Source organism: Perca fluviatilis, chromosome 17, assembly GCF_010015445.1.
Source record: "Perca fluviatilis chromosome 17, GENO_Pfluv_1.0, whole genome shotgun sequence".
Taxonomy (NCBI): domain Eukaryota; kingdom Metazoa; phylum Chordata; class Actinopteri; order Perciformes; family Percidae; genus Perca; species Perca fluviatilis.
In genome coordinates this window covers 9,759,292-9,777,681 of record NC_053128.1, presented here as the reverse complement: position 1 = coordinate 9,777,681, position 18,390 = coordinate 9,759,292, and the positions used below count along the sequence as shown (strand labels likewise).

The 18,390-nt window shown below is 41.2% G+C and overlaps 1 protein-coding gene across 1 annotated transcript in view; it reads left to right on the top strand.

The window, feature by feature from the left end:
- arrdc1b (arrestin domain containing 1b) overlaps positions 1-18,390 on the top strand; it is a 43,726-nt gene that overhangs the window by 499 nt on the left and 24,837 nt on the right. The window lies entirely within an intron of this gene.

Sequence of the window (18,390 nt, the reverse complement as noted above, 5' to 3'; positions counted from 1 at the left end):
GCGTTTCCTCCCTTCCACATGACACGAGCAGCCGCCGTGGACTGTTGTTGTGCCGTTTTAGTTAGTTGTTGATGCTGCTGCACGCAAGTCGGGTAGTTTCAAACCAACACCCTGAACCACATCCTGCTTGTTATAACCGGTTGCTTGCTTCCATGTTGTGTTTTTGACCAACCCGTTTGGAGATGAACCTTTCAAAAAAAGCAGAACAACAGGTGTTGGCCACTTTATTGCTTTATTATTAAAATGCATTTCTTTTCATGAGTGTATTCGTGTTTTACGGTATGAAACGACACTCAAATATCTTATTGGTTAAATGCCAACATCTCCGACTAACTAGAGGGCCAACGAAGGGGTGAAGTAGGTTAGCAAGGTGGAGAGCAGCTTTTGGAGTTGCCGTGAAGGTATACACAAAGAATCTATTGTATGTTCGATCTTTGTAGGGATTCTTGTCTGATAATAGCGCTGCTATCAAGTTTAAAAGCTCCTTTTCAAAGGGAGTCTGGCACAGAAGTATGTTAATTGACAAGGGCAGTAAATAAAGAGGACTCCTGGAAAATGATGATGATGATGGTCAGGTGATTTTTGGCAACAAAAAAATCTTAAAGGTACCATGACATGGTGCTCTTTGGATGCGTTTATATAGGCCTTAGTGGTTCCCTAATACTGTATCTGAAGTCTCTTTTATATAGGCCTTAGTGGTCCCCTAATACTGTATCTGAAGTCTCTTTTTATATAGACCTTAGTGGTCCCCTAATACTGTATCTGAAGTCTCTTTTATATAGACCTTAGTGGTCCCCTAATACTGTATCTGAAGTCTCTTTTATATAGACCTTAGTGGTCCCCTAATACTGTATCTGAAGTCTCTTTTATATAGACCTTAGTGGTTCCCTAATACTGTATCTGAAGTCTTTTTCCCGAAATTCAGCCTTGGTGCAGAATTACAGCCACTAGAGCCAGTCCCACAATGAGCTTTCCTTAGGATGTGCCATTTCTGTATCTGTAGCTATTGAGGAGGAGGGGGGGGGGGCACATTTCGGTATTAAAACGGTAATTGTTTTTGTCAACATTTTTATCACGGTTTACCGTTACACCGGTAATTGTTATATCCCTAATCAGGATCTTACAAAAAGTGCCAAACTGCAGTGACAGATTCCCATAGTACAGTAGTTATAGGGGGTGTACAACGCTGGCATGACAATGGAACAACTTTCCGTTTAATTCATTTTAAATGTGACTGTAAAATAGTAGAGAAGAAATGGCATAATGTATTACATTTACACCTGCTTTCTTTACTGAAAAGATAGTTGATCCCGTTGATTTAAATTAAAAACATAATTTGTCCTAAATTCCATATTTTTAAGAAATATTTTGGACAAATTAAGTAATTCATTAGCATTCCCACCAGTACCGGCTATGTCAGGCATATAAGATCAATCTTCCGTCGGTCACAGGCTGACCTGAAGCAGATGGCGTTCCAGCAGAGGTCAGAACTCGTGCTGAGCTCTGTTAAGGTGCCAACACACCAGGCAGATGGCAAAGAACTAGTGGTGACGAAGCTGACTGTGACGTCGCCTGTGCCTTGGCCAAAACGTAGCACTTGGACACACCGCAAAGACTGTACAGTTGATGGCCAACGTAGTGCGTACGTTCTGCACCTGTGTGAATGGAAATATCACTCCATACCAGCAAGCGGCGGTACTCTACTCGTCATTCAAAAAGCGGAACTGGATACAACAAAACAGTGTTTACCCGAAATTAGCCAGAGGCAGCACAGAGCCCCCCCCCCCACAGGAGTGACAGCGGATGCCGGGAAATGGCTTGCTAGCTTGTCAGTTTCCCTGGCTTCCTTCCGTTCTCTCGGCAAAGAAGTCTCCCTGCGGTGGGGAAGTGGAGAGACTGAGTAACTTTACTAATTCAGTGGCCGGCCGCCTATTAGCTTGCTCAGTTCTCATTCTAGCACCAACCACGGTGCAGAGGAAGAGAGGTCTATGGTCTTTATATTAAGTTTAACAGGATAGGACATATTTTTTTTTTGTAATGTGTACATGTAGATCTTTTAAACGACATGTTTATGTTGAAATACAAGTAGATGTTTGTTCGTTTGCCCTCTTATGGACATACGTTGATATTTCAATAGTTCATTTCGGGCCAGTTTTGACAGCCCTACGTGTATTGGAGTGATCAGATGAGACGAAGATGAAAACTGAGAGCCTTCTGTGTGTGCCCTCTTGACTTTAGTTGTTTGCTTGCTTTCCTCACCTTTTTCTTCTTGTGCACTAATTCACTTAAGCAGAGCAGCCAGTCAGAGTGATTTCTCTCACCAACAGTGTTAAATCGGTGGAAAAAACCTGACTAGTGGCGACAGTACAGGCACACCGCAAAAACTAGGGTGATTGGTCGCTCACAATTGGCCTCGACTTGGACCGACGGCCGAGCGTCTCTGTGGTGTGTCATCACCTTTAAGCTGTAAGGTCACACGGCCTCGGCAGGTCTGTCTACCTGACACCGGCATTATTCCCAAAGTCAACCCTGCGTTGGTGGCTGCTGTGGTGAGTGTGGGCCGTCCTTGGGGCGTACTGGCAGCCGGATAGCAAATCAAGTAAACAGCTCAATAAAGGTATTTTTAAGATGCTGAAAAAATATGCGGAGAGATTTGGATGTTGACTGAGGGTTTGCGTCGGCTACGAGCACATGAAAAGTATCTCCATCCAGTTTCATTTCTCTGTAAATCTGATTTCACGCCTGCAGTGTGAAAGTGTGAAAAGCCACGTTGTGCTTTCAGTGTTCTTGGCAGCTGTCATAATTGATAAAAACACTGATACTAAATCCATCAATTTGAAAGTAAAGAGGTTCAAATGTGTAAGAAGATAAAGCCAAATCCACATAAAAAAAAAGTCAGAACACAAACTGTGTTGCTGCCTTTGGCTGGCACTCTTTTAAAACATTTTCAACACATTTCTTTGTCTGTTCTTACGACTAAATCCGATTTTTAATGGTGGAGCTTTGTCTTTCTCAGTCGACAAAACAAAATAGTTTTCTCCAGCAGCTTCTGCCATGTTGTGTCCAAAATGTGTAGAGGAGTGTAAGAGAGGTGATGTACAAGGCGGTGTTGTTTTTGCCAGTTTCAGTCCTACTCAGTCTACTCACTTCTGGGCAAAGGTACTCCAACTGAGAAGAGCTGGGCTCCATCTCTGGCTTTCAGCCTGTCTGTTAATGTACTGTAAATGCAGAGGCTGCATTACGTGTCCGGTGACATCACCCCTCTCAACCGCGGCCTCTGATGGTTCAAACAATCAGACGGCTGGAATCATGCTGAAGCAGGAAAAGGTGCGAGTGTCTGCTTTGTGCGAGCGTGAGAATTTCCTGTTTCTGTGTCTCCAGAAGAGAATACAGAGGAATAGCACGATTTCTCATTAAAGTGACTATGTGTAACTTTTTAATGTTGTCATTTTTCATACAATGGTCTTAAATGACCTGTACCAGCAAACGAGACAAACAGTGAAAAGAATGCTATTTTATTTAGTTTTTATTAAGGCATCTGCCCGGGTCTGATTTTTCCTGCAAAGTCACAGAATGATATGCGGCAGCTAGACGGTGCTACAGTAACCCATTCTGAAGGGTCACAGATTCCTTTGTAACACCGGAAAAGCCTGTGTTAGTGTTAGTGTATACAGCCATTGGAGCCGGGTAAAAGGAAGCAGGAGATATCTTAATATAGGCCTAATTATATTATAAAGTGATCTGCTGTAGTTATGGCTGATACTGGGGCATGGACCATCACAGAAAAGAAGGAAATTAATAGGGTTGCTCCCTCTTAGTCGACTAATCGGTCGTTTTGGTCTTAGTCAACTAAGATTTATTTAGTCGATTAGTCATGTTTTATGCTTTTTTCATGCTGAATGACTTATTTCCAAGAAACGTACGAGCACATCTCTGGTAAACACAATAATTAAAGTGGCGCTTTTGCATGACTCTTTGCGGAGAAACTCAGATTTACAGATCTATCGATTAAATCAACTAATCGTTTAGTCGATACAATTGAATGAGTGTTAGTCGACTAAGAATTTCTTCAATCGAGCACAGCCCTAGAAATTCAACAAAGAACAACTAAAAGGGAAATATATAAATATACATTTAAATAAATAATGTTTCCTGTCAGAAATGTGCACAGTGTCGGCACCAGTGAAAAGCAGAATCCACCGTCTGATATTTTACCAAAAAGTAGCACTGGTTCTCAGGGCAGGAATGCCTGCATGGTATTAAAGTGGACTGTAAAATATTTGTGTGTGTGTCTGGGCTGATAAGCCACATAGTGTCCATTGTATAGATTGTGGCACCATATGATCCTCTTTTAAGTGTTTTATTTACATTGCATTGTGGGTCAGGGCGTGTACAGTTACTAAGTCATATGGTGAAATAAATACAGAGGGATATTAATAGACGGATGCAAGTTCTCTGAGATGCTGAAAATTGTAGAGGCCAAATTCGCAGCTTCACTGTATTATTGATGGTGGAGACCATTAGACAGCATTTCTATTGATTAGCTCCCTCACCAAGACGATCGTTAAAGCCGAGTCAGGAATGCATGAATGAAAGTACATGAATGAGCCACTTATACACATTGCTTAATCTTGAACTTGCACTACAACCCGGTTGAAACCTTTTATTACTAGAAATGATGTTCATGTTACATGATTAACAATTCATGCCAATGCATGAAGTAGTATGTCCTTTATTTAGCAAGGTAGAAAGTGATGATGGCATGGTGAATGGCTGAGCAGTGTGACAGATTTTCGTCTGCATTCCTCCGCAGACTAACAATTATTGTCTTTTTAGCCATGTTAGAGGCATTGCTCTATGGATGGTCAGACATGTCAGTCCACCTCTCAAGACTGAAATATCTTGCTGATATTCGATTTGGTACAGATATCCATAATTTCCAGATGATGAAGCCTACGGACTTAGGTAATTTTTCCTCAAGCGGCACCATGACATTTGTGGTTTTGAGTGAAATGTCTCCATAACTGTTGGACATCATGAAATTTGGTATGCGCATTCATGTTCCCCCTCAGGATGAATTGCAATCATTTTGCTAATCCCTTAGCTTTTTGAGATAGCGCCATTATCCGGTCAAATTGTTAATTTGTCCCATACTTTGGTTAATGACCAAATGTCACGCAAAACCAATTACATGTAATCGGTTTGTTTTTTCAGAACCATCCAATATCAACACACAGTCTCTTTGGTTATAGTTTAATCTCAATTGCTGTGTCTCAATTCAGGGGTTGCAACCTTTTGGAAACCGCAACCTTCGCAGTCTACCTCGGCCGCAATTCTTCTAAGGCCACCAAGGCCGAACAGAGCGGTCTCCGGTCTGGTCTCCGGAGCATTTCTTGTTTGCGTCAACAGCTGGTCACGCCCTTACCCTTGCGTCACGAAGCGCCGCTGCTGTCACCTAGCAACCTTGACCCTGTAGCTGACAGCCGGGATCTAACCTACCAACGTTACAGCACCGAAAAGGAGCCAGACACTTTTATCACTTACCCAAAGCTATGGAGTCCTGTCCTGTTTTAGAACTGAACACATAAAGATGTGGTATAGAAACTGCATTTTCTGATGTTGATTTGGGGGTATTGACAGAAAGAAGCAGGGGATCCCTCTGCGTTAATGGTGAGGTATAGATCCGAGGTCGTGTGCATAGCCATCCTGTCGGTTTGGTTTAGTCTCATCTTGTGTCTTACTCGGCCTCCCTGCACTTAGCAGCATGTATAGTCACCTGATACTGGAGGTGTTGCCGTTTTGGAGTCAGTGTCTCAGCTTGGATGGACATTTTATCTCATGGGACACACCTGAATGTATTGACAGTTTACAAAAAAAAAGTGTTTTTGTTTTTGAAAATTGACAGGAAAGCAAGTACGCTTTGGAGCGAAATTTGACGGGAAAAAAAACCCAGACTGTGGACTTTAAAACAGCGGTGTGTGTTAAAGACTGAATAGCTCTTTTGTATCTCAGATGACAGTAGTGGATCTCCGTTTAGCTTTCAGCAGAGCAGAAACACAATCATTCTCTGTAACCCAATCACCACCTGTGGTGATACAAACCACTGGCTTTATGTAAACAAGACTAGACGTCCCGTCAGGTCACACACACACACACACACACACACACACTTACTTTGTGTCTTTAAATTGTGCATATTCAGCGAATAACCCATCCTGTTACTGGCTGTGGGTTACAGCGCCATGTTTGTTCTATCCTAGATTAGTCAGCACCCATCCACACAGCAGCAATCAGTACAACAAAGAATCTATTAAGGACAACTTATGGTAAGACAAAACCATGGGGTGTAGTATCAGTATCCAGTGGGTGTTGGTTATCTCCGCCTCTGCTGATTTGATTTTGACCATTATACTATTTTTATATTTTTTTATTTTGACTGCATTTACATGCAGGCAGTGGTCTCATTGAATAATCTGCAGTGTCACCTAAACATCCAAACACTTAATCCTTCTTGTAGCACATGACCTGTATCTTGTCTATAACTCTGTTATGTTGCTGACTCTCTTCATTCTCGTTATTTTCTCACCCTACTAACTGGCATTGCTGCAGAATAGTATTGAAGTAACTGGCAGTGGTGATGTTGGATGACACAGGGGAATTCCACCAAAGAAATGCATTCTTTATCAACTAGTTTGAGCTTGGATATTGGCTGCTAACACTGTGCAGGGAGGAACATGTATGTATGTCGTGCATGCTCATCTGAAATGCTCAACAGGAGCTACAGTAGAGAGAGAGTAGAGACAGAAACAGAAAGAGAATAAGAACTGAAAATGATTGGAAGAATGTGCTTACAGACTTATGACTTAGACAGATGTATGCTGTTATAGCAGGTGAAAACAGTGTCCAAAGAAATCTCTGTGAAATTGACACGGCATTAATCAGTGAATCCAGTGCATGAGTATCTCTTTGTTCTGGCTCATGAAGACTACCCTGCAAGCCGCGGTTTCTGTGTGACCGTCTAGACGCAGGGGCCTGAGTACACCATGACATCACTGCCCCCGAGGGCGACTGATAAGATATCTGACAAGCAGAAGAGCTGCACTGAGGCTAGTGGACTAAAGCATCCTGAGGACAGATGTTTTAATAGGGCTGTCAATCGATTAAAATTATTTGATCGCAAATTAATCACACACTTCTTATCTGTTTTAAATGTACTTTAAAAGGGATATTTATACTTGTATAGTATTTGAGACTCAACGCTTTCCGGTGGTAACTAAATTCACATCGAAACTATATGCAAATAACTTCAGTTTTGTGGAGAGAGCCATCTGGAAGTGCTCTGAAACTGAACTTGTCATTTAAAAGACCCTTTTTATTTATTCATTTCTGCTAGGGCTGGCCAATATGGAGAAAATCAAATGTCACAATATTTTTGACCAGATACCTCGACAACGATATTGCAACAACTAAAACCTGCGATTTTATTAAGTTGGCTGTAAAAGTTTAGAACTACAACTCAGAGTTGTTTGAATGACAGAAATCTAGTCAGATGAGATCTTTGCTCGTTTGAAAGCCATGATGTCTCTCTCTCTCTCTCTCTCTCTCATGGGCGGGCCAAATTCTCTGGGCGGGCAAAGCAGAGAAAGGGGAGGTAACCTTGCTCCTTATGACCTCATAAGGAGAAGATTCCAGATCAGCCCATCTGAGCTTTCATTTTCTCAAAGGCAGAGCAGGATACCCAGGGCTCGGTTTACACCTATCACCATTTCTAGCCACTGGGGGACCATAGGCACGCTGGGGGAACGCATATTAATCTTTAAAAACCTCATAAAGTGAAATTTCCATGCCATGGAATTTTTAATGAGTGCAACACTGACATGTGTAGTAGTCTACAAAACAGTGTGTTTAGGATCCCCAAAACACGGATTCAAACGAAATGAAAACGAATTAACTTCAGATAGCCTCAGATTTTATGATTTAACAGGAGTAAGGAGGAGTAAGGAGAGACAGATTTCTAATAACACAACTGTCTGTATGGATCATAGTATCTATTAGGTTAAGTTGTTTATACATCTAACATTCGCTCCGGGTAATCAGGTATTTTATCTGCTGAACCATAACATTTGACAAACCAGATTTAACTGACAAAACACATAATGGCTACACTTCATCTTTATCTGTATCATCTTTTAGTCTGATATGTTTAATATGTAAATAGTTATTTCTTTCTAAATGATCTCTTATTGTCATGTAGATCAATTGTTTTCAATAAATTCTTCATAAACCTTCGTTTGACTAGTTTATTACTGAACCCAGCCATCATGCGCCACGCCGTCCCATCCTGCGCCAACCACCACCACAAGTAAATTCTCAACCTGTGGGAAACACTGAAGACAATATCTAGTATCCTATCACGATATCGATTTATATTGATATATTGCCCAGCCCTAATTTCTGCTCAAGGAGCTTGTTTGTTTGTTGTTTTGTTTTGTTTTTTTTTGGGGGGTCAGAATGGGAAGTCTCTATTTAGATTAAGTGTGTGTGGCTTTGTGATTTCAGGATCAGGTTTAACCTCCGAAGCCATACAGCACATCCATTGCAATCAGCGTCTTGTTCTTGGCGTGCTCGCTGTTACAGTGCTCACCATAAGTGAATACAACCATGCTAAAGTTGACTAAAAAGAGGAATTAAAAAAATCATCTTTTGGAAATTCATCTTAATGCCTTAATTAGAAAAATGAGGAAAAATCCAACTTTAAGGACACCAATTTTCTTTGTGAATGAATAATGTATCGTAAATAAATAAATGTTCTTCCTTAAAATACAGGGGGCATAAGTAAGTACACACCTTTTGTTAAATTCCCATAGAGGCAGGCAGATTTGTATTTTTAAAGGCTAGTTATTTCATGGATCCAGGATACTATGCATCCTGATAAAGTTCCCTTGGCCTTTGGATTTAAAATAGCCCCACGTCATCACACACCCTTCACCATACCTAGAGATTGGCATGGTTTTATTTCGGTTAGCCTAAAAGCTGGTTTGATTTGCATTGAAAGATGATCTTATGTGTGGTGTATTCGCTTATGCTGAGCACTGTAGGTGACAGCATCACTGATCACTTTCTCCCTTCAGCCCACCGCTGGTCTCCTCGTAGATCAGACCTGACATGCGCTTCACTCTGCCGCGGCGAGCCAGACCAGCGGCTGGCGGATGTGGCGATCCCCTGGATGTTCTCACGGAGCACTTTACGCTTTCTGCTCGCCATCCACAAAGCATGGATGTACAACGTTACTGCTGCATCGCTTCCTGAATTCCCAAAGTGCAGTACGGCCCAAATTACAGAACGTGCGTGCGTTAATGGCGTGTTAAAAAAAATGTGTGGCGTTAATAGGAATTTCGCTTAGTCGTTATTGACGGGTTGAGTTAGACAGCCCTAATTTTTACACATCAGCCTTTAAGTAAATTAAAGTGAATATGATAAATAATATAACACAAATCTATTGTTTTTTTAAAATGCGTCCATGGCTTGTATTTTACTACTACTACTGCTGCTACTGTACTAATACTATTGTTTTGATTAGTTTGGTTTGATAGGCTGCCATGACCTTTCGGCACACGTCATTTTGCTTTTTACTGCTTAAATTAGATTTTTTTTGTTTTCTGTCTTCTCTGTGTATTGTCCTTTTTGAGACGTGCTCGTTAGAGAAGGCATGCATAATGTATGCATTCATAATCTTGAACTGAAGAAGAAGGGGTTAGCGTCTCCCTTTGGTATCACTTGTCCTGAAATTAGGAGCGTGACACATGATTACTCGGTGAGGAAAACAGTGACTCAGAGTGACTCCATTCTCTCTGCTGCCCTTCAGCGTGGGCGGGTGGCATCGATCCACATGTAGAGCACTTCATCAGTCCGTGTGCTGTGCCCACGGAAGTGGTGCTGTCAGCTGGAAACCTTGGCACCAGCTGCTCCCTCTCCCCTTGGACTTAGTCCTGTTAATAATACCTATCCTTTGACCTCCATAACCAACACCCTGCCTAACCCCACGGCTGGTTATTTAGGTCTATCATAAGAGGATTCTGTCTCATCCCCCTGATCACTCCCCCTCTTCCTCTCTTTAAAAAGCTGTCCCACTTCCTGTGCCTTTTTAAAAATGAGTTTACAGCGAGAATGTCATTCTTCTGTGGAAGTGGAACAAAATGTTGATTAGCGCTAACAAAGAAACTAAATATAGAAGTGCTCTATCTCAGCTGGGAGATAAGAAGTCGGTTTATGGTTGTACTGGTATGTTGTGAAATGTAAGGTGATGTGGTCACGCAGGCTAACCTTGTAAATGAATCCTCTCAAGCCATTGTGAATTGAATGCACTGATCAGTATTTTTATGTTAACAATGAATCAAATGACTGTATGTAAATGTGAAGGCAGTCGCTCGCTTTTCTCTTATAGTTTTGGTTTTTAGATTCAGTTTCAGCGCTCTCATTTACATCAGCATTAGACAGCTGTTTTACCAAACAAGCTCTGTACACTACCTGCCCAGCACCAAACAGCAGACGGTCAAAGTATTCTGACCCAAGCATAAACCTTTCATTGAACCATTGTACAGAGTATATTTTGTGCAAAGGTGTTATAATCTTAAAGACGGCAGAGAAGCAGTATGTGATATTTGCTGAGAGCGCTAATTGGCTGTGAGGGTTAGGTGGAATAACTCTCTGCAGGACACACAGACAGGTGTGTGTGTGTGTGTGTGTTGTGTGTGTGTGTGTGTGTGTGTGTGTGTGTGTGTGTGTGTGTGTGTGTGTGTGTGTGTGTGTGTGTGTGGTTTCAATCATTGTTCCATCTTCCCCCACATGCTGCTAATCCTTTATCAACCTCTCCCTCCTCACCCATCTCACCTACATTTTTCAGACAAAGCTCATCATGTGTCGTATTTAAAAACACACATGGTGCATGTTGGTGATCGTAAACTTGTCTGTGTGGTAATGTTATTACATTTCACTGGAATTGTACCTTGCACGATTTCATGTGATGCATAAAATGTATTGATTAAAATGTATTGATTGGTTCCCAGAATAGAGGAATGAGCATCCAGAGAAGTGAGAGAACATCACTTGCCCCTTCATAATATCCACTTGTCTAATGTTGCATTAATTAAAGAAGTGAATACCACTTAATGCCAGTAAGAGAAGTTCAAACTTGTGTATTTTTCAGTGTTATCAATCGATTAATTCATAATAGAAAAAAACCCCACATCCTTTGTTCCACAAATGTTCTGCTTTTTTTAAAATTTCAACTTCCATTTTTCAAGCCAGTCAACATGTAGCTGCTTACAGGATCCTCAGTCTAGGACGTTGTGTTTGTTGCAGGATACTGTAGAAGCAGCAATCATTTATATTTGAATATATATTATTCTTTCTTCCTCCTTGTCAGTTTTAACACTTGCTCATTGGAGACAACTGGGTTTCAGGTCTGTTGTCCTTACACAGTGTTCTACAGTAAAAGCCCCGGGCCATCGGCGGCTGTTATTGTTGAACCTATAAACGAGAGGTCCCTCACGACGCTAACAAATGGAAATGTGTATATCCATTACACACTCCATGTCCTCCTCCAAAACAACTGCAAGTTTAGCTCATGAAACTGGTTCATGTGTTCCAAAATAAAAGGACACTAGTAGCGCAAATAGCCCAAGTCTTTGGATAGTACTGATGAGCCAGATACATGCTGCAAAAAACAAAAACACTAGAGCAGTTTGAACACACCCTTATCATAAAATCAGCTGGTGTTGAACTGACGGGTACATTGAGAGGGAGTGAGCACAGGTCTGAAGGTTACTGTTGGGCGTCAGCTCATACTAAATGACTAATCCCACAATCAAAGCTGATAACTGTAGTTTGTGCCAGAGTAAAAATCTCTACTGCAAGTATGTATGATACATATTAATACAGTAAAGATCAGTTTTAGCAATAAATAAAACTGAAGTAGTGATCCATACGAAGTCACGATTTAACACTTTCAAAATAAATGAATATTGATGCAAAGAGAGTTGTCGAACTCTGACTAAACTTTAGTCTATGATTCATAACAGTCAGATCTTAAAGGTCCCATGACATGCTGCTTTTTGGATGCTTTTATATAGATCTTAGTGGTCCCCTAATACTGTATCTGAAGTCACTTTCCCGAAATTCAGCCTTGGTGCAGAATTACAGCCACTAGAGCCAGTCCCACAATGAGCTTTCCTTAGGATGTGCCATTTCTGTGTCTGTAGCTTTAAATGATATTGAGGAGGGGGGGGCAAGGTAGAGGTTGGGGGTGTGGCCTTGACCAACTGCCACTTTGCTCGTTTGCAAGCCATGATGTCTCTTTCTCATGGGCAGTTTTGTTTTGTTTGTTTTTTCCCTCCGTTTTCATCCTGATCTCAACATCTTGATCTTTTTTAAAGATATAGATTGACTCAAGACAGGTTCTAAAACAAGCTGCTTTGTATCTGATACCAGTACACAGAGATCAGGTCAACTAAATACATTGCCACAAAGGGAGAGGCCAATGTAGCTCTCTGCTGACATAGATACCATCAATAGTGATCGTAAGATGGCGGAGAAGCAGTATTTTCACATCCTAATTCCCGAGCAAGCCTCAAACAATTACCAAGACAATGAAATAGAAATGAAAAGGTGAATTCCCATTTGCTGCATGTTGTATAATGGAAACCAGTTGATTATAATCTGGCTGCTAAGTGTGTGAGTATCTTGTTGTCCTTAAAGACTGAACACAGCGGCAGTGTGTATCTCCTCCGGTCATGATGTCTGGATTTGAGGCTAATGCAGTGAAATGTGGAAATTTCGTGGCCTGATGGGTTGGAGCGAGTGTGCAGAGTGCAGATTACTCGTCTGCTAGTTGTTTTATGATGTAACTTCTGCGTGGATAAGCCTCTTACACATGCATGCGAACATTTAAAGGGATTTGTGCGTAGTGTACATGCAGATGTGTATGTACCCTGAACTCAAACACATACCACACAACCATAGAAGAGCTGAATATTATATGTTGGGGCTGGTCCGTGATTGAATGTTGACAGATTACTTTCCAAGCAGAGTGCGTAATTAATATTACGGCAAGAAAGTGAACAGTAGGGACGAGAACTAGTTTGACATGGCCAACATCATACGAGGGCTGGGACGACATGCTTTTGTCCCGTTTGATTCTTTAACGATACACGGTTGCCGATTCGATTTGTACTGCGATATTCATTTATTGCGTTTCTAGAAGTATTGCGATTCGATAGTATTGCGATTTTCTTTTCATTCTTTAACAAAAACAAAAGTTGAATAATACACTTCTAGAGACAATATATCATGAGACCTTTCTAAAAAGGAATGGTTTTAAAAAACAAATGCACATCACATGCCAGTCAGCCTGACCTTTATTTCACTGGTAAAGAAGTACATAACTTGTATTTTCTGTATTTTCTGCTTTCAGTCTGTTTCCAGTCTGTTTCTCCCCTGCCATACTCAGGAGTTTACCTGATTAATTAAAGGTTGTTCTGTAAATTCCGCCTCATATGTCTCGTCTTTAAAGCAACACTAAAGCACTTTTCCCTTGCTTTGGTCCCCCTACAGGTTGGAAGTGGAATTGTCCATTACATGACATTATGCAAGTTTGCCAGATCGGGTAGCGCGAGCTGTAGTTCCAATGAGCAACATAGCACCATGACTTTGCGTAAACATACACGCCACTTTCCTAAAGCCAAATGGCGTGTTATCTGTACGCATTTTCAGCTATCCACATGTATGTCTGCGCTGTATACAGCAAATGTAAACATACCCACCACGTGGCGTCGCCACGTTGCCTGTTATCGCGAGAACGTGACGTACTATCACGAGAACAATGTCACGCGTGTAAAAGGAAGAAAAAAAAAGGTTGGGTTTAGGAAAAGAACACAGGGAAAGGCTTTAGTAACACAAAAACACGGAGAAAAATGACAAAAACACGCTTAGGAAAACAATAAACAGTTGGGTTTAGGAAAGAAACATTGGGGAAGGCTTAAAAAATTATTAACAAAAAAAAGACTGGGTGAAAGCCCTGTGTTTTACCCATCCACCACCCCAACCACCCTCCTTACGCGGTCCTACGTCCCTTTATACTATTCACTACGGCAAAAATTCACTCGTAATGTAGGTCAATGGCGGGGCGAATTGATAAATGCGCTAAAAAAGCATACAAATTGGCGTGTCATACATACGCCACTTCATGAGATCAGTCTGCAATGACATTACGACAGCGGTAATGGACAATTCCGCTTCTAACGTGTAGGGGGACCGAAGCAGGAAAAGTGCTTTAGTGTTGCTTTAACACCCATCCAAGCGTCACAGTTGCACAACAGTAAATGAAGAAGAACATGGTAACTTTAGGTCGTCATATCATGCAAAAGGCTGTTTCAAACTGTTGTCTGAGGATCTGATTTGCCTAATCTTCATGCTTCTCGAGTCTTTGTGCACAAATTCACTAAATGAACGTTTAGAAGCTGAGCAAAGTTCCTGAATTTTCTTCCTGTGGCTTCTTAGTTCCTCAGACTGTATGGCTGAGAAGCTCTAATAGAGGGCATGAAGCCGTGCGTACATATTTTTTTTTTTTATCTTTCTTTCACTCTCAATGCAGCGGTTCTACAGTAACTCCGGACATGTCTGAACGAACAGCCGGGCTCTGTTCTGCTGCAGGGGATTCCCTTACAGTCAGGAGTAACAGATCATAAGATCAGGTGGCCGTGTTTGACGCGTCTCACTGAGAGGTATTAGAAAGGAGCCGAGGGAGGGAGATGTTGGAAGGAGAGTAGGACTAATTGTTGGCAGCGCTTGAAGATTTAATGAAGGTATTAAGTGTAGCATCGGATTACTCGGCTGTCCTGTGGTACGGAGTGAAGGCTGGGACCCCTGAGGCTTGTGGAAGATACTAGAGATATTTTTGACAAAAGGTTTTAGAAATCTTCAGGGCACAGAGGCTCAGTTGTTCCCGTTGCCCTGTCCTTTACGGCTTTTGTTAATGCTACTAGGAAAAAGAACGATCTCAGAACTCCCCCAGAAAAATCCTCTCTGTCTGAGCACTGACCTCGCTGATGAAATGAGTCTTGCAGAGACATGACAAAAATTGCAATTCATCTTTGTGCAGTATCGTTCTGTAGGAATCTTACCATGAATAGTGCAAACACAGAATGGTCTATCCATCAACACTGCACCAGTAAATCTGAAAAAATGTAACCTTAATACAAGTTCCTTCCTTACCGCTATCTAAGTTTCAGGTAAATTGTGAGTAAATAGGAGCATCCCAGGTTCAAAATGTTGACCCTTCAGTTATAACTGTGTATTTTTTAAACCCATCAGGCTAATTGATAGAGGTGTGCAAAAAATAAATCGATTCACATTCGTATCGCGATTCAGGCGCTACCAATTCAAAGTCGATTCATAGAATTCCAAAAATTCCATTTTTTTTTTTTTGTATGTCTACTGCAATCACATGGGAAAAGTAACTACATTTACAAACTGTGAATCGTTTTTATTTATCGAGAATCGTTTTTGAATCGAATCTTGAGCCTATAACTCGATATCGACACATATATATGTGACATTTTCTGAATCGTGCACCCCTACTAATTAATCAAAGTCTGCAAAAGCTGCATCCCCTGCAAGTATTGTGGTTTGTAACATTTCTACAGCAGCCTTATTTAAAGCAGTCCGGTCTTATCAGTCAGACACTGCTGAGGGAGTTTATCGTGCCTCATTATGCTGGAATGTGTATATGACGTCGGAGGAGCCTTTTAGTGCATGTGTGGAATGCTGATCAATTTAAGTCATTCAAGCAGCCCATCTCTAATCCCATTCACACTCCTGACCCACTTCAGGATGAAATCCTAGCCGTCGTAAAAGACACAGTTCTTCTCTGGTGTGTTTAGTGTGAGAGGTCGGGGTTTCCTCATTCTGCTTTGTTCCCGTAAAGTTCAGACCTTAAACAAACTGAGGCTCCTTTGTGCTTCCAGCCGTCGGCCTGAAAACTGGACTGGAGTGTAAATAAGGAACTGACATTATCAGCCCAGCTTCCCTGCATGCTTCCCCACCAACCCCCCCAAGCTGACTCATTTTTTCCCACGTACTGATGCAACAAGCACTCAGCTCTTTTATCCCACACACACAGTTCAGTAAACAGTTGTTACTAAACATTTTTCTCACCCGATGTTTGAGTACTGTTGTGCGTGCCAGTGTGCGAACCTAATTTTCCGTAAAAGATAAAAGGTAAATAAATCTTCCTTTTGTTTGGAAAATCCAGTGACAGAGCAAACAGCAGTACTGTGTAACTGGCAGGTATTTTCAGGAAAGAATGCCCTGAAGGACAAAATTCCTGCACAGGGAGAGGTGTAGGAGAAAAAGGTTGCACTGGATATTCTTAAAGCCATAAGGAGGCTGCCATAGAGGAGTCAACAAACAACACGAAGAAAGGAGCTACATTATAGAAAGGTTTATACTACTGCCATGGAAAATACTCACTTTTGATTGGCTCACTGGTGCGTCTTAAAATTGTATAAGAGGACAAATTGTTTTGTGGTCAACATTTTAACCACCGTACTAAATTGTATGTAACAACAGTATATGCCACCTGGATTAAACTGTCAACAAGCACTTTTTATTATTATTATATTATTATTTTTTTAAAAGGATGACTATTTAGACAAATAAAATCTATGTACTTTTTTGTTTGTAGCACTGAGTATCAAAGCTGTCAACTATCAAGCTGCCGTGAATGGTTCGTCAGATTTGTAATCTTTTCTTACTTATTCTTCAGATAATTCTTAATTTAAATCAAAAAATGTTCCACTTAGACTATGTTATTTTATTTTAGGCAAAGTTCTTTTTTGGCTACTTGTGTTGAGACAACATTTAACATTTCAAATTGCTTTTGTTGAATACGGAACATACAGTTGTTAAAAAAAAAAAAAAAAAAAAAAGTAGCAATTTCAGACTGGGTACCAAAAGTCAGGTACTGTATCAGCATTAGTTTGCTCGTTTCTCATCTTCTGACGTCTTTTGTTTGTCTTTATTACCCCTTCTGGGACGGTCGTGCACTAAAAACGGGATACACTTTACAGATACACAAGGACACAAAACAGATAATCTCACCGTCCCCCGAGTTATCCACATACTTAGCAGTTCCACACCTTTGGCTCCCACCCCACACCCTCCATGACCCACCAACACCCTGTTCTAACCCGCATCCCAGAACCCTTATGAAACAATATAACACAGCAGTCATGTTGAGCCAGCCAGACTCTATGAATTACATCTTCTCTCCTGGATCTGCCTGCCCACACAGTGTAGTTCATAAAATGTAATGAGTAGTAGCACCAGGATCGTCTCCGCCTACAGACACTCTCATTGAACTGTGGAGAGGACCTGGGCATGTAACAACAAACCTGGCCACAAATCCAGACAGCTGCTGAGTCAGAGCATGCTCTGCTGCCGGCCTCCCACTGACTACTGAGTGTCAGTCTCCCCTCAGGCTGTGGTTTATTCTGTGGAGAGCTGGCTTTCTGGCGTAGGTTCCTGTGCTGGCAGTAACAAGGTGTGATCCCTCCGCTGGTGTGTGGATGTCAGCTTCACAAAACCAAACCAAATCTTGTGAATTGCAACTGCACTGCAGTATTTCAGACTTTTAACGTAAAGAACTACTTGAACTCGGCATCGTAGATCACACATTTAGCATGGACCTGGAACTTCAAGGACTATTTCTCGCCTCAAATTGATTTGTAAACTGATTTTAGTGGCACAGTTTTAGCACCGACCATGAGCCACATTGTCCTCACTTTGCCGAAAAAATAATTAATAAAAAAAAAAGTTTAATTAGCAAATGATGCCATAACTTACTCATATTATTCTTATATTGTTTTTCAAGGTTTTGTTCTTTTAATGTATTTGAGTGTGCCCCTGCCATCTGTAAGTGTCAGAGCAGCTAGATTAATCTCCTGAATTTGCACAAAAAATTGCTGTCGGAGTTGTCAATATGCACTTTTATCCAACTGTTTTATGCACATTTACAATATACATAGCCCATATGAGCTAAATATTTTCCAATCGCCCAAGAGAAAATGCAATAAAGGCTATTGGAAACATATTTTTTGCGAATAAAAAATGACATCTGCTTCGGTGACTTCTAGTGTGCACCGCCCATGTTGCTACTCACTGTCACATTCCTCCACTCCACCAGAAAGCCCACAAAATAAGGAATAAATAAAGTGTCAGGTAACCTGATGTTCCAGGTGGCATAGTGTGCTACATAACTTCACCATCACAGGTTCAAGTTAATAAACTTAATAAATACTATCCTAGGTGGTATACAACAATGAAATGCCATTT